Source organism: Gopherus evgoodei, chromosome 1, assembly GCF_007399415.2.
Source record: "Gopherus evgoodei ecotype Sinaloan lineage chromosome 1, rGopEvg1_v1.p, whole genome shotgun sequence".
In the NCBI taxonomy this organism is placed as follows: domain Eukaryota; kingdom Metazoa; phylum Chordata; order Testudines; family Testudinidae; genus Gopherus; species Gopherus evgoodei.
Genome location: NC_044322.1, coordinates 156,155,109 through 156,171,170, shown reverse-complemented (window position 1 = coordinate 156,171,170; position 16,062 = coordinate 156,155,109).

Sequence of the window (16,062 nt, the reverse complement as noted above, 5' to 3'; positions counted from 1 at the left end):
GCTGTTACAGCTTTGTATGAGACAGTAATAGTAAACACAGGAATGTGTACATTGGAAAGTGACAAAACAATTTGATTGTACAGTGTATATAGTAGGGACATTGTTTGTGTTAACAGATACTGGCAGTGCTGCTCCTCCTTTTGGGTACAGATCTTCTTTCTTCTTGGCCCTTTTTCTTTTGCCCTCTTGTTATTAAAGAGAGACAGATGATCATTCCGCTAGTTAAAATGAAATAGACATACTATACTGGCTCTGTAAGAATTTTCACGTTAACTTTGTTTTCAACTCCTTACATTCCATAAAAGTGAAATACACTCTCCTCCTCCTCCCCAAAATCCTTCACAAAGCCTGGCTAAATGGGATTTGTGAGAGAAACTACATGGAGGCTGAGGGGACTGAATTTATCTATTAACCCACTGGCAGGATGCTGGCCACCTCTGCAGCTGCTAGTCCATCCACAAACTCAGCTCAACCCCATGGTGAAGTCTGCAGTTACAGAATCTCTAATTGCAGGCCCAGAGTGTTGCGTTTGCTTCATAAATGCAGGGAAGTTAGATAAAAACATACTCTTGCTGAAAGGTTGCAACATAACCCTATTTATTTCTTGGAATACAGAACAGTACCATGCAAGAATCCAAAAATGGGGGATGGGGATGATGGACAGGCTGTCTCTTAAGACAGCAAGGCACAAGTTACCCACCCCTTGCTTTAAATTAGCTCCTCTGAGCCTGTAGCCTGTAAGCAGGACCAGAAACCTCCATCTAGTGCTCTAAAGGTGATAGTTTGCAATTTGAACACAGTCCTCAATAAACAACAGGGTAAACCTTTTCTAAAGTGACTAAGTGATTTAGAAGCCTTACCCTCACTGAAAGTCAATGGGACTTCGGCTCTTAAGACATGCAGTACCATTGAAATTTCTACCATTGAAGCAGAACTGTGGCCTCTACTGCAATCAGAGGCTGTCACCTCTGTGTCTGATCCGCTGCTATCCAGCCCCATGCAATGGAGCAGTTACTGTTCTACCCAGACTAAAACTCTTCTGTGGGTCCCTATGCTTTGCAAAGCAGCTATCACTGTTTATGGAGGTGGGGTGTGGCTTGCAGAAACCAAAGGACCACCGCTGTTATGGTAGGTGGTGCTCTGGACTAGAGGGGGCAGAATAGTCTGTGTTTGCTGAAGTTTCTAGCAGGATCTCATGTTTAACGAAATAGCTTTGTTAAATACAAGTTGCCTGCCTTGAAGAGAAGAACACCACATGTGTGTAAATGAGAGAGAAAAATGTCACTCTGAGTTGGTAATATAGGAAATAATTCTCACAAACTGAGCAATGTCAGGCTTCCTTTATTTTAGCGTTGTATGTTGGACCACAACCTGTTACAAACAGATAGCTAAGGGTTAATGTTCTTTTACCTGTAAAGGGTTAACACAGGGAACCAAACACCTGACCAGAGGACCAATCAGGAAACAAGACTTTTTCAAATCTGGGTGGAGGGAAGTTTTGGGGGTGAGTTCTTTGTTCTTTGTCTTGGTTCGGTGACCCTCTCGGCTCAGAGAGTGATTTTTCTATCTCCTGGCTTTCTAATCTTCTGTTTCCAAGTTGTAAGTACAAGGATAGTAAGACAATAGGTTTATATTGTTTTTTTGTATTTACATGTGTGTAGTTGCTGGAGTGTATTCTTTTTGGATAAGGCTGTTTATTCATTTTTCTTTTAAGCAATTGACCCTATATATTGTCACCTGGATACAGAGACTATTTTTATGTCTTTTTCATTCTTTTTATATAAAGCTTTCTTTTTAAGACCTGTTGGAGTTTTTCTTTAGTGGAGACTCCAGGGAATTGAGTCTGCAGCTCACCAGGGAATTGGTGGGAGGAAGAAATCAGGGGGAAAATCTCTGTGTGTTAGATTTACTAAGCCTGACTTTGCGTACCCTCTGGGTGAGGGGGAAGAGAGATTAGATCTCTCGGTACTTGTGTTTCCAGGACTGGAAGCAGGGAATCTCCTAGGGTCATCCAGGCAGGGGAGCCTGGGAGGAAGTAACAAGGAAACAAGGGGAGGGAGTTATTTCCCTTTGTTGTAAGACTCAAGGCATCTGAGTCTGGGGGTCCCCCATGGAAGGTTTTGAGGAGACCAGAGTGAGCTAGGCACTGTATAATTCCTAGATGGTGGCAGCAATTACCAGGTCCAAGCTGGTAACTAAGCTTGGAGGTTTTCATGCTAACACCCATATTTTGGACGCTAAGGTCCAGGTCTGGGAAGAAATGGTATGACACAACCAACACGTCCATTATCACTGTGGTGAAATATGCTCATTATAGACATTTCAGTCTTACATATTTGCATGATTTTGATGTAATCATGAACTGTGCTCAGTTTTATTTTCCTCAACCAGTACCTTGGTGATGGACGCAAACATCAGTAGCATTATCTCCCTTTAATACAGAAATGTTTTTATGGCTATGTTTGACTGAAGTAGCAGCAAGGATAGATTTGAAAACACTTACAGAGTACTGTCACTTGAGCAATTGTGGTATGTAGCTTGTTCTCCTCTGGCTGAATTGTTTATACAGTTTTTAAAAATAAATAATTTAGTTGTATCTTAGGCTCTCAACATCTTTTCACTTTCTCTGGCTAGTGTCAGATAAATATTTTTTTTAAATTAATCTTCAAGTGTGGGAAGACTCTGGATGCTGTTCAGAATATTAAAAAGTGAGGTCTGGGGTCTCCATATGTGCTACCTGTCCCCCTCTCCTCTTTAATGTGTAATAAATGGGGTGGGGGACACAATCCAAGTTTTATTTATGGCTTAATCCACTACCTCCCCTCTCCCCCACACACTTTATTTTTCTTTCTCACTGACATACCTCAGACTCAGTGTATATACAGAGCAAAATACACAAATGCTATAAAATGTCTAGCATTTGTATATGTCTGAATACTAAGATGAGTGAACTAGTCTGCCTGAGGTTAAATGAGGATATTGATATAATAGGCATCATGGAAACTTGGTGGAATGAAGATAATTGATGAGACATAGTAATAGGGTACAAAATATATAGCAATGATAGAGTAGTTTATGCTAGTAGGGGAATGGCATTATGTGTGAAAGAAAGCAGAGTCAAAGGGAAAATATTGAATGAATCACACTGCACTACAGAATCTTTATAGAGAGAAATTCCATGTTTGAACAATATGAGTATAGCAGTAGGAATATACTACTGACCAGAATGATGAGGGTGACTGTGAAATGTTCAGGGAGTTTAAAGAGGCTACAAAGTCAGAAAAAAACAATAATTGTTGAAATTCCCCTTTATTAATTACTTCCCACTTCCTGGGTACATAGCAGCTCAGGATAGGATGGAGAGAGAAAATTTCTAGACACCATAAATGACTCTTCTTGGAGCAGCTTATCTTGGAGCACACAAAGGGGGGAGGCAATTCTAGATTAGTCCTAAGTAGAGTGCAGGATCTAGTCCAAGAAGTGAATATAGTTGAATGGCTCAGTAATAGTGACCATAATGTAACTAAATTTAAACATCGGGGGGGAGAGGAGATGCTGAAGAAACCCACCACAGCAGCATTTAACTTCAAAAAGGGGAGCAACACAAAAATGAGAGAGCTAGTTAAATGAAAATTAAAAGGAATAATCAGAAGAGTGAAATACCTGCAAACTTAATGGAAACTACTTAAAAACACAATAATAGAGGCTCAAAGTAAATGTATATTCTCCTCCCAAAATAAACAGTAAGGGGACAAAAAAAATGCCACTATGGCGAAACAGCAGAGTGTAAAAAGCAATTAGAGGTAATAGAAATTGGAAGTCAAATCCCACTGAGGAAAATAGAAAGGAGAATAAACTCTGGCAAGCCAAGTTTAAACATATATAAAGAAAGAATTTTGAAGAGCAACTAGCAAAAGGCGCACACTAACAGCAAATTTTTTTTAAGTACAGGAAAGCAGAGAGCCTACCTAACAGTCAGAGGGCCACTGAATGATTGAGGTGTGAAAGGAGCACTAGAGGCAGACAAGGCCCTTGGGAGCCACTAAATGAATTCTTTGCATTTGGTCCTCACTGCATAGGACGTGGGGGAGATTCTCACACCCAAAACATTTTTTAGGTGACGCAACTGATGAATTGTCCCAGATTGAGGAGGATATTTGGTAACAAACAGATGAACTGAAATGTAATAAGTCACCGGACCAAATGGCATTCATTGAAGAGTTCTGGAGAAACTCAAATATGAAATTACAGAACTACTAACGGTGGTATGTAACCTATCACTTAAATCAGCCTCTGTACCAGATAACTGGAGAAGAGCTAATGTAATGTGTATTTTTTTAAGTCTCCAGAGGCAATCCTGGCAATTACTAGCCAGTAAATCTAACTTCATTGCCAGGCAAATTGGTTGAAACTATAGTAAAGAACAGAATCATCAGACACCTAGATAAACACAATATGTTGGGGGAAGAGTCAACATGGCTTTTCTAATTGGAAATCATCCCTCACTAATCTGTTAGAACTTTTTGAGGTGCCAGTAAGCATGTGGACAACGGTGATCCAGTTGGTACAGTACATGGACTTTTAGAAAATCTTTGACAAGGTCCCTCACCAGAGGCTCTTAAGCAAACTAAGCATTCCTGGGACAAGAGTGAAGATCCTCTCAATTAATCCTCTCATTGGTTAAAAGATAGGAAATAGTGAATAAATCATCAGTTTTCACAGTAGAGAGAGACAAATAGCAGGGTCTCCCCAAGGATCTGTACTGGGACCCATGCTGTTCAATATATTTATAAGTGATCTGGAAACGGGTGAATGGTGAGGTGGCAACATTTGGAGATGATACAAAATTACCAAAGATAGTGAAGTCTAAAGCTGACTGTGAAGAGTTACAAAGAGATCTCACTAAAGTGAGTCAGTGGGTAACAAAATGGCAGATGATATTCAGTCTTGATAAGTGCAAAATAATGCACACTCGAAAAAATAATCCAAACTATACATACAAAACAATGGTCTAAATTAGATGTTATGTCTCAAGAAACATCTTGGAGTCATTATGGATGGTTCTCTGAAAACATCTGCTCAATATGCAGTGGCAGTCAAAAAAGCTAACAATGGTTGGAAACATTAGGAAAGGGATATCTAATAAAATAGAAAATATCATAATGGAACTATTGTAAATCCATGGTACCCCTACACCTTGAATACTGCATGCAGTTCTGGTTGCCCTATCTCAAAATATATATATTGGAATTTTAAAAGGTTCAGAGAAAGACATCAAATGATTATGCGTATGGAACAGCTTCCATAGAAGGAGAGATCAAAAAGTCAGGGACTGGTCAGCTTAGACAAAAGGTGACTAAGAAGGAATATGTTTGAGGACTATAAAATCATGAATGGTGTGAAGATAATGAATAGGGGAGTGTTGTTTATCCCTTCACAAAACACAAGAAACAGGGTCAACCAATGAAATTAATAAGCAGCAGGTTTAAAACAAACAAAAGGAAGTACTTCTTTATACAATGCACAGTCAACCTGTGGAACTTGTTGCCTGGGGATGTTGTGAAGGTATAGCTGGGTTCAAAAAAGAATTAGATAAGTTCATGGAGGATAGGTCCACCAATGGCTAGTAGCCAAGATGGTCAGGGACGCTCCATAAAATCATAGACGATTAGGGATGAAAGAGACTTCAGGAGGTCATCTAGTCCAACCCCCAGCTCAAGGCAGGACCAACCCCAACTAAATCATCCCAGCCCGGGCTTTGTCAAGCTGGGCCTTAAAAACCTCTAAGGATGGAGATTCCACCACCTCTCTAGGTAACCTATTCCAGTGCTTCACCACCCCCTTAGTGAAATAGTGTTTCCTAATATCCAGCCTACATCTCCCCCACCACAACTTGAGACCATTGCTCCTTGTTCTGTCATCTGAAACCACTGAGAACAGGTGAGATCTATCCTCTTTGGAACCTCCCTTCAGGTAGTTGAAGGCTGCTATCAAATCCCCCCTCATTCTTCTCTTCTGCATACTAAACAATCCCAGTTCCATCAGCCTCTCCTTGTAATTCATGTACTCCAGCCCCCTGATCATTTTTGTTGCTTTCTGCTGGACTGTCTCCAATTAGTCAACATCCTTCTTGTAGTGTGGGGCCCAAAACTGGACACAGTGCTCCAGATGAGGCCTCACCAATGTCGAATAGAGGGGAATGATCATGTCCCTGTATCTGCTGGCAATACTCCTACTAATGCAGCCCAATATGCCATTGCCCTTCTTGGAAACAAGGGCACATTGCTGACTCATATCCAGCTTCTCATCTACTATAATCTCCAGGTCCTTTTCTGCAGAACTGCTGCTTAGCTAGTTGGTCCCCAGCCTGTAGCAGTGCATGGGATTCTTCTGTCCTAACTGCAGGACTCTGCAGTTGTACTTGTTGAACCTCATCAGATTTCTTTTGGCCCAGTCCTCCAATTTGTCTCGGTCACTCTGAACTCTATCCCTACCCTCCAGCATATCTACCTCTCCCCCCAGCTTAGTGTCATCTGCGACCTTGCTGAGCGTGCAATCCATCCGATCATCCAGATCATTAATAAAGATGTTGAACAAAACTAGCCCCAGGACCGACACCTGGGGTACTCTGCTTGATACTGACTGCCAAGTAGACATCAAGCCATTGATCACTACCCGTTGAGCCTGACAATCTAGCCAGCTTTCTATCCACCTTATAGTCCATTCATCCAATCCATACTTTTTTAACTTTCTGGCAAGAATACTGTGGGAGACCTTATCAAAAGCTAAAGTCGAGATATATCACGTCCACTGCTTTCCCCTCATCTACAGAGCCAGTTATCTCATCATAGAAGGCAATCAGATTGGACAGGCATGACTTTCCCTTGGTGAATCCATGTTGACTGTTCTTGATCACCTTTCTCTCCTCCAAGTGCTTCAGAATGGTTTCCTTGAGGACCTGCTCCATGATTTTTCCAGGGACTGAGATGAGGCTGACTGGTCTGTAGTTCCCCGGGTTCTCCTTCCATACTCTGGGTGTCCCTAAACCTCCAATTGCCAGAAGTTGGGCCTGGACAACAGCAGATGGATCATCTGAAATTTCCATGTTCTGTTCATTCCCCCTGAGGTATCAGGTCACTGTCAGCAACAGGATACTGGGCTAGATGGGCATTGGCCTGACCCAGTGTGGCTGTTCTCATGGCCTTAAAATAACAAAGCTTTAAAAAAATCAAAACTCAACAGAGCTAATGACAGAGGCTCATTCATAATGTTCACTTATGTTCCACTATCCCTATTGCCCTCCTAGGCTGACTTGGAGAAGTGCAGGTTTTCCAGTTCATTCTAGTATGTGGATTTCAATGGAATTTTCCCCCTTTCATTCTTTTTATACATGGAGGAAACAGACATCCAGAGTGTGTGTATTTCCCCCCAAACTTAAAAAGGAATGTACAGTTTAAAGTTTCTGGACTGACAGCACTTTAATCTACAATGCCCTGCTTATTTAGAGGACAAGGAGAGCACGAGTAGTGGCCGTGTCACTTTTTCCAGGCCAGTCTGCCATGTACACTGGCCCTGACATGGAAGAAACTACTTGTAGAGATGAGAAGCTTTTTCAGGTCCCTTGTTCATGTCCAAGGGTGCCAGTTATGATAATTGGAGAGGTGGTGGTGGTTTATTTTTTACATGGACACCCGCCCATTGGCAACTCGGTTGAAGCCATAAAAAAGAGAGCAAAGTATAATTGTGTACTCACCCAGCTGGATTCAGAACAGTGACCCAAAGATGAAAGGCACTCACCATTTTAAAACCTGTGACCTACCTGGACAACATGAATGTGGAACTTGTTAAAAGTTACTTTTCTCTCCCTTATTCAGATTTTTCTCCTTTACTTTCTATTCATAGCATAGTACTAGGGACTGCATCTGCCAACCAGCAGCCAGGCACTGGGAAGAAGAGTGTTACGTTGTGTAAAATGGACTGAGATAACACATCTCAGAGGTGACCAGTCTACTTCTAACCCATCCACAATCAAACAACTTCATTAAAATATGCAGATGACACTGTGGGAGTGCTAAATAATGAACATGACATGTCACTGATTTGGAGCAATCTGCGTCACTTGGTAAAATGGGCACAAGCAAATAATATATGTTTTATGCAGCTAAATAGAGACATATAGGAGCAAAGAAGATAGGCCATACTTAAAAGGATAGGGGATTCTATCCTGGGAAGCAGTGACTCTGAAAAAGATTTGAGGGTCATACTCAGCTCCCTGTGTGATGGCATGGCCAAAAGGGCTAATGCAATCATTGGATGCATAAAAACAGTCTAGCAGGAGAGAGAGTATATTATTTCTGTATTTGGCACTGGTGCGACTGCTGCTGGAATAGTATGTCCAGTTCTGGTGTCCACAATTCAAGAAGGATGTTAATAAAGTGAAGAGGGTTCAAAGAAAAGTCACAAGAATAATACGAAGATTGGAAAACATGCCTTGGAGGCTGACCTCCTGTAGTCAATCTATCTAGTTAAACAAAGATAAGGTTAAAGGGTGACCTCATTACAGTCTGTAAGGTCCTATGTGGGGAAGAAAAATTTGTTAATGGACTCTTCAGTCTAGCAGAGAAAGGTGTAACATGATCCAAGGGCTGGAAACTGAATCTAGACAAAGTTGGACAGGAAATAAGCTGTACGTTTTAAACAATGAGGGTAGCTAATCATTGAGACAATTTAACAAGGGTCCTAGTAGATTCCTCATCGCTAGCAATTTTTAAATCAAGATTGGATGGCTTTCTGAAAGATACACTCTAGGAGTAATTTGGGGGAAGTTCTATGGCCTGTGTTTTACAAGAGGTCAGACTAGATGATCACAACAGTCTCTTTTGGCCTTGGAATCTATGAAATCTGATATCTATGAATTACACAAGCGCTAAGGCTGGAAATGCGTTTCTTTGGAATCCAACTAACACTCAAACATCAGTATGTGTTTTATGCACAGTCTTTTGTTGTTGTTTTTTTGTTTGTTTGTTTTGTTTTTTTAAAACCCATCTGTTACAAAGTCTACAAATGAACAGCTAAGGGATCCAGTTTGTCATATAATCTTTCATTACTCATTAATATCACCCAGAAGATTTAAACTCCCCCTTGATTTTGCAAACACATATGCAAAGGCCATAATGACATTATTAGGGGATTATTGGAGCTGGATCCCTTGAACAAGATAATTTTTTTTTAGTTTCCTAATAATTTGTTATACTGACCTTTGCATGCACTTTCTGCAAACGTTAAAAGGAACAGTTACGTTTAGGTGTGTCATCTAAATCTGATGGGATGAGAATAGGTGGTGATTTGTGAGGTTAGATGCAGAATATGGTAAACTAATGTACATAGGCCATTGTACTCAACTACTAACTTTTTAAAAAACATATCCAGGTTTATGAACTCTTACAGCAAACCACATTAGAGCTGTGGATTCTTCACATTAAGCCGTAGCTCCATATAACAGTTGTATCTTATTTGTAAAGACAGTTTCTTTTACAGCCAAATCAAACATCTGAGTTTCTGTTGTAGGAAGGTAACACCTCTTCTGAGTTTTATTATATGAGGAAACGTATGTGTATACAATCTGTCACAGTAAAGATGGAAGATAAATATTGAGGATCATTCTGTGTTGGTATGAAAGAGACATATCAATTAGCAACAGGTAGGTAGATATAAGCCAATAAAGAGTACAGTCCAAGAACTGCTAGTTTTCACAGTGTTGACCTTTCCAGGTAAATGACAGGTGTCATGCCTCAACAATCTATCAAAGAAACCAAGCACAGAGATTGCTTGTTTTAAGTCATCAAATATAGGTTGGGTTCTGAAAGCACAGTAGTCTGAAAACATTGCATGTGAGTAAATGCAGGCAGAATTTTCACAGCTGAGCCAGTATCTAGCATCAGTTGAGTGGAGTGTGGCTGAACTCCAATGACCTGCACTCAAGGGACTTACATCAAGGATAGTGACTTCACTTATCTGGTCTGGGGGAGAGGATTCTGTCATACTTTCAAAAAATACCCAATGTCATTATGGTAGAAGTGGGCTATCTTTTGCGGGACACCTTGTGTAGTTAGCTATGTACAGCAGTGCAGGACTCAGCTGAATATAATGTAGGGGGAGTGCTGAAATACATGATGCTTAGTAGGCATATGAACTATACTCACATACTATAATTTTTTTGTATCCGTGCTATTTTAGTCAAAAGATTGAACTGATAATAAATTAATTACATTATTTCTAGTCCCTATAAAATTATTTTCGCCTCTCCCATAGTAGGCTCAATCTGACTTGCAATAACAATAGCTTTTGGTAAAGTTAGTCCTGGATCGAGCAATAATCAGTCTCATATATGTAGTATGGCTATTAACTCCATGACCTGGTCTTGAATCATCTTGGACAAATCTCCATATTATTCCTGTATAGTGACAATGTTCATCAATAGATTCACCCACTTTCTGTGCACTTCAGTGAAATGTATGTCTTTCTACTGCTGACATTAATTTGGGCCTGAAGAAGTTATTGAAAGCTAAAATTGATGTAGCTATCAGGAACAGGACATGGATGACAGAATAAATGCTGGCTATCAGTCCCTAACACAGGGTAATATTGCAGCCTGCTTATTGGCATTGGAAATATCCTTTAATAGCAAGAACACAATTCTAATATAAACCATGTCGGGTTGCTGCCGTGAGGGAAAGGAGCAAAAACCAAATGGAAAGCTAAACACTTTAATAAAGGAGCATTATCCTGCATTAATACTCCATTGTGTGATGAAAATGTCCAGCTAATTGGGCAATTTCACTACAATCATAGTCACTCTTTATGTAGGCTTCCATCTCAGTCATCTTATTCAAGGCAAGGCACCAAAACAGATTTTCAGGGAAAAGTTTCCTTTACAGTCCGTTCACAAGGCTAAATAGACTGAGTTTATTCTCCTCTCACACATACCAATTTTACGCAGCTGTATCCCCATCCAGTTCCATATAGTTACTCCTGATATACACCAGTATAAGTGAGAGAAGAATCAGACTCTCCAGTCATGATATTGCCAAACCCAGTTCCTAGCTGTGATTAAAAATATTATAAATGTCTGGAAAAGCAGCAAAGAATCCCTTGGCACCTTATAGACTAACAGATGTTTAGGAGCTTGCTTTCGTGGGTGAATACCTACTTCGTCGGATGCATGTAGTGGAAATTTCCAGGGGCAGGTATATATATGCAAGCAAGAAGCAAGCTAGAGATAACGAGGTTAGTTCAATCAGGGAGGATGAGGCCCTCTTCTAGCAGTTAATGTGTGAAAACCAAGGGAGGAGAAACTGGTTTTGTAGTTGGCAAGCCATTCACAGTCTTTGTTTAATCCTGAGCTTATGGTGTCAAATTTGCAGATGAACTGAAGCTCAGCAGTTTCTCTTTGAAGTCTGGTCCTGAAGTTTTTTTGCTGCAGCATGGCCACCTTAAGATCTGCTATAGTGTGGCCAGGGAGGTTGAAGTGTTCTCCTACAGGTTTTTGTATACTGCCATTCCTAATATCTGATTTGTGTCCATTTATCCTTTTCCGTAGAGACTGTCCAGTCTGGCCGACGTACATAGCAGAGGGGCATTGCTGGCATATGATGGCATATATTACATTGGTGGATGTGCAGGTGAATGAACCAGTGATGGTGTGGCTGATCTGGTTAGGTCCTGTGATGGTGTCACTGGTGTAGATATGTGGACAGAGTTGGCATCGAGGTTTGTTGCATGAATTGGTTCCTGATCTGTTACTATGGTGTGGTGTGCAGTTACTGGTGAGAATATGTTTCAGGTTGGCAGGATGTCTGTGGGCAAGGACTGGCCTGCCACCCAAGGCCTGTGAAAGTGTGGGATCATTGTCCAGGATGGGTTGTAGATCCCTGATGATGCGTTGGAGGGGTTTTAGCTGGGGACTGTCTGTGATGGCCAGTGGAGTCCTGTTGTTTTCTTTCTTGGGTTTGTCTTGCAGTAGGAGGCTTCTGGGTACACATCTGGCTCTGTTGATCTGTTTTCTTATTTCCTCTTGTGGGTATTGTAGTTTTGAGAATGCTTGATGGAGATTTTGTAGGTGTTGGTCTCTGTTTGAGGGGTTAGAGCAGATGCGGTTGTACCTCAGTGCTTGGCTGTAGACAATGGATCGTGTGATGTGCCCGGGATGGAAGCTGGAGGCATGAAGGTAGGCATAGCAGTCCGTAGGTTTTCGGTATAGGGTGGTGTTAATGTGACCATCACTTATTTGCACCGTGCTGTCTAGGAAGTGGACCTCCCATGCAGATTGGTCCAGGCTGAGGTTGATGGTGGGGTGGAAGCTGTTGAAATCATGGTGGAATTTTTTCAGAGTCTCCTTCCGATGGGTCCAGATGATGTAGCGTAGGTAGAGAAGAGGTGCGAGTGGACGAGAGCTGAGGAAGCGTTGTTCCAGGTCGGCCATAAAAATATTGGCATATTGTGGGGCCATGCGGGTGCCCATAGTGGTGCCACTGATCTGGAGATATATATTGTCATCAAATTTGAAATAGTTGTGCGTGAGGATAAAGGCACAGAGCTCAGCAGCCAGTTGTGCTGTGGCATCATCAGGGATACTGTTCCTGACAGCTTGTATTCCATCTGAGTGTGGGATGTTTGTGTAGAGAGCCTCTACATCCATGGTGGCTAGGATGGTGTTTTCTGGAAGGTCCCCAATGCACTGTAGTTTCCTCAGGAAATCAGTGGTTTCACAGAGATAGCTGGGAGTGCTGGTGGCATAGGGTCTGAGTAGAGAGTCCACCTATCCAGACAGTCCTTCAGTGAGAGTGCCAATGATGGGGCGTCCAGGATTTCCGGGTTTGTGGATCTTGGGTAGTAGATAGAATAACCCTGGTCAGGGCTCTAAGGGTATGTTGATTTGTTCCGGTGTTAGTGTAGGGAGTATCCTGAGTAGATGGTGTAGTTTCTTAGTGTATTCCTCAGTGGGATCTGAGGGAAGTGGCCTGTAGAATTTGGTATTGGAGAGTTGTCTGGCGGCCTCCTTTTGGTAGTCAGACTTGTTCATGATAACAACAGCACCTCCTGTATCAGCCTCTTTGATGATAATGTCAGGGTGGTTTCTGAGGATTCTTTGCTGCTTTTACAGATCCAGACTAACACGGCTACCCCTCTGATACTTGATAAATGTCTGGATTATCTCTGATAGGACCCATCTTGCTGTAGGATGCAGTTTCCCCTGTTTTTTTAGGGATGGCTTTTGTCAAGCACAGACTATGCTTTTGTTGAGTAGGGATTGTTAGCAGTTACAGAATGTTTTTTCAAAGTTACTTTTTTTCAGTCTGGTAAACTAATACCACTGTTTACTTTCAGATTTTCCTTCCTCCTCTCCCCTATACCTAGCAGTAAATGTGAATGGTCTCTGTCTGATGCAGCATCAATCAGCTCTTGCAAAGGTTAGTTTATCCTTGGATCTACTTGATTGAGATCTGCAGGTTCATATTTACGTAATTAATATACACATTCATATTTAATCCATGCAGTTGAGGACTAAGTCATGACTACGTAAATACTGAAGAGTTTGGCAAGCACTATTGACAGATGCTGTAATCTGATGCTTTCCTAAGGCTGGCGTAAGAAGGGGCTACTCTGACACTGCTAGTGCACTTCTACTGGTCTTCTGTGCTTTTGAAGATGGAGAGGTGGGAGACAGTAGTTAAACTAGCATCAGAGGCTCTGTTTTACACACCCCACCCTGGGTACTGTATATGTACTGAAGAGGCTTTCACCTGGCATCTTCTCTCACCTTCACGCCCATTGAGGCAGAAACAAATTTATTTGATTTATAGCACTGCTGGTCAGTGTCAGGTATCATAAATGTTTGTTTATGGGTTACATGTTATTGAGTTGTGTTAGTAAATCATGAAATACTAGGGGGGCAAAGAGGAGACAAACATCACCTCCACCATCAAGGGGACACTCTTTTGATACCATGACAATAGCTATGAAAAATCAGGTTCCAGCTACGTAGAAATCTTCACTGTGGTACATTGCCACCAGTTTTTAACATTATGCTGGGAGTAACCATGAGGAAAAGATAACAAAATGATGACAATGCAGTCTTTAAGTACCCAGAGAAAATTGCTGTATTCCGTGGTAGTGGCATTCAACCTTTCCAGACTGCTGTACCCCTTTCAGGAGTTTGATTTGTCTTGCATACCCCAAGTTTCACCTCACTTAAAAACTACTTGCTTTCAAAATCAGACATAAAAACTCAAAAGTGTCACAGCATACTCTGACTAAAAAATTGCTTACTTTCTCTTTTTTACCATATAATTATAAAATAAATCAATTTGAATATAAATATTATACTTACATTTAAGTGTATCGTATATAGTACAGTATAAACATTTCATCATATGAAATTTTAGTTTTTATTGGCTTCACCCTTGCTTTTTATGCAGCCTGTTGTAAAACTAGGCAAATATGTAGCTGAGTTGATGTACCCCCTGGAAGATCTCCTTGTACCTCCAGGGGTATCCATACCCCTGGTTGAGAACCGCTGCCCTAGTCTATTCTCTAGGGCATAGGATGAAGACAAAGGAGAAAGGAAGGATTGGCTGAGTCATTCTGGGTAACTTTTTTATGCAACAATCTCTTCAGAGGGGGCTAGCTACTTTACCTCCTATAAATGTCAGATAAACTATGAAGGTACCAGGTGACTGCACTTCAAAGTCTTCATTTGTTCTCTCTCCTCTCACTCTCTCCCCTATCCCTCTGGGCTGCCATGTGCCTGGTTTTCGACCAGAACGCCAGGTTGAAAAGGACTCTGGTGGCTCTGCTAACCGGGCCGCTAAAAGTCCGGTTGGTGGTGCAGTGGAGCTAATGCAGGCTCCCTGCCTGCCCTTACTCTGTGTGGCTCCCAGAAGTCTCCAGCATGCCCCTGCGCCTCCTAAGCGCAGGGTGTCCATGTGCTGCTCTTACCCCAAGCGCCAGCTTTGCAGCTCCCATTGGCTGGGAACCATGGCCAATGGGAGCTGTGGCGGTGGCGCCTGTGGGCGCGGGCAGTGCATGGAGCTCCCTAGCCCCTCCCCCTAGGAGCCAGAAGGACATACCAGCCACTTCCGGGAGCCATCTGAGGTAAATGCTGGCTGGAGCCTGCACGCTGAGCCCCCTCTTGCACCCCAAACCCCACATCTCTAGCCCCAGCCTGGAGGCCATCCCACACTCCAAATCCCTCAGCCCCAGCCTGGAGCGCCCTCCTGTACTCCAAACTCCGCATTTTTGGCCCCACCCCAGAGCCCACACCCCCAGTTGGAGCCCTCACCCCGTTCCGCACCTCAACCCCCTGTCCCAGCCAGTGAAAGTGAATGACGGTGGGGGAGAGGGAGGGATGGAGGGAGGGGGAGGCAGTGGGTGGGGCCTCGGGGCAGGAGCGGGGCAAGGGTGTTTGGTTTTGTGCAATTCAAAATTTAGCATCTGTATTCTCCCCGCCCCTCTTCTATGGGCAGTCTTAACTCTTTCTTTCTTTTTCTCAAGAAAAGGGGAGAGGGGGTCGCAGGTGCCTGGATAGCAGCTGAAAAACTATACTGTTCTGTTCTGCTGAATTAATAAGCCAATTATGATGAGTAAGTTATGTCCTATAATTTGACTGCTTCAGGCTTGAAGCCTAGTCTGAGGAGGCCTTGGTGCTGCAAAGCAAAATCATTCTAAATCTTTCGGGAGAAGTTCAGCAGATGAATGAAAGGGCACTGACAGACTTGAGCAGTTTGATCAATTTAAATAAAGCGGTTTGATGCAAAGAGGTAGGCTGCTGCCCTGCCCAGCAGCAAGTAGCACTGGCTCTAGCATGTTCAGCAGAATAAGCTTGCTCCCACTGGGCAAATTTAATAATAGTAATAAAAAACAGAGCTTCCTTTCTTAAGGAAAGTTAAGTTTAGGGCTTTAATTTCAGCTCTAATTACCTCACTCTCAAAAGAAATAATTATATTTTTAATGGATCTGCACAGGAACCCAAGCAGCAGTGTGTTCCAGCAATTTGGAATCAAT